We start from the raw sequence: 1,168 nt of genomic DNA on the forward strand, positions 1-1,168 counted from the left end.
GGGGTTTGAAGGGGGTGGGTAATACTGGGAGAAAGAAAAAAAAAAAGCAATTATCTCACAGCATCCGGCTGCTATGACAGCGGTTGACAGCCAGGGTGAGCTGCAGCTTATAGCTTTCATCCTGGCCGTCCACCAAACACTTTTTTTTTCTTGCACAACCAGAGCATTTCAAACCCTTCAGCTACTGTACCTTTGATTGCAACGCAGAGTGTGTGTGTGTGTGTGTGTGTGTGTGTAATCTACACACAACAAAAACAAACCTTGAGGATGTTTCAGATGTGAGAACATAAAAAATTAGGTTCCCAAAGTAGGGGGTGGGACCCCTAGTGGGTGCAGAGCTATAACAGGGTGTGAAGCACAGCAAATAAGTTTATATTTGTCTGTCTATGTTACTACTTTATCATTTTTTATTAATTTTTAAACGTAAACCATGTGGTTCTTGATGATCAAAGTTAGGGAGATCCGATATTACCTGTCGATATTAGTATTATTATGTAATATTTGTAAGAATCGTTATCGGTTTTTGCTCCAAAAATAAAAACCCAATAACACAACGTCTGAGTTTGACTAAGTGATGTGCCTCAAAAATAGTTTTGGGGGAAAAAAGGCTGTATATGAAAGTGAAAGCCACTAGATGGCAGTATTGCAGCTCATTTTATTAATCATGTGATTGTATGGAGAATGTTGGTGTCAGGAACTCATACAGTGGTTTGAACAGATAAACAAATAAATATTACCAGGTCTGTATCCATATCGGTTCATATCGGAATCAGAAATTAAATGTTTGGAAAATAACGGACATTGGCAAAAAGTTAATATCGGACATCCCTCATCAAAGTACGTCTGATATCGTAACCTATTTCAAAGTTCTGTTAAAAGTCGGGAAAATGTTTGTGAAGTTCAAACGAAAAGTCAAGGGACTGAGCCGTCTTTACAGGAGCAGCAGCACAGACCGGGAAAGTGTTTGATTTTGACTGTGTTGGTGTGTGTGTTGGTGTGTGTGTGTGTGCATGTATGTGTGTGCATGTTTGTGTGTGTGTGTGTTTCCCCAGTTCCCCCTCAATTCAATTCACTCCTGTCAGAGCAGACGCCTGAGTTCTCCCTAAGAGCCGCCGGTCTTTTCATTTAAATCTTCCACAGTGACAGTGAAGGGGGAGGGGAGGGGGGG

The sequence above is a fragment of the Cynoglossus semilaevis genome, chromosome 6 (genome assembly GCF_000523025.1).
Source record: "Cynoglossus semilaevis isolate Cse_v1.0 chromosome 6, Cse_v1.0, whole genome shotgun sequence".
Classification (NCBI taxonomy): Eukaryota; Metazoa; Chordata; class Actinopteri; order Pleuronectiformes; family Cynoglossidae; genus Cynoglossus; species Cynoglossus semilaevis.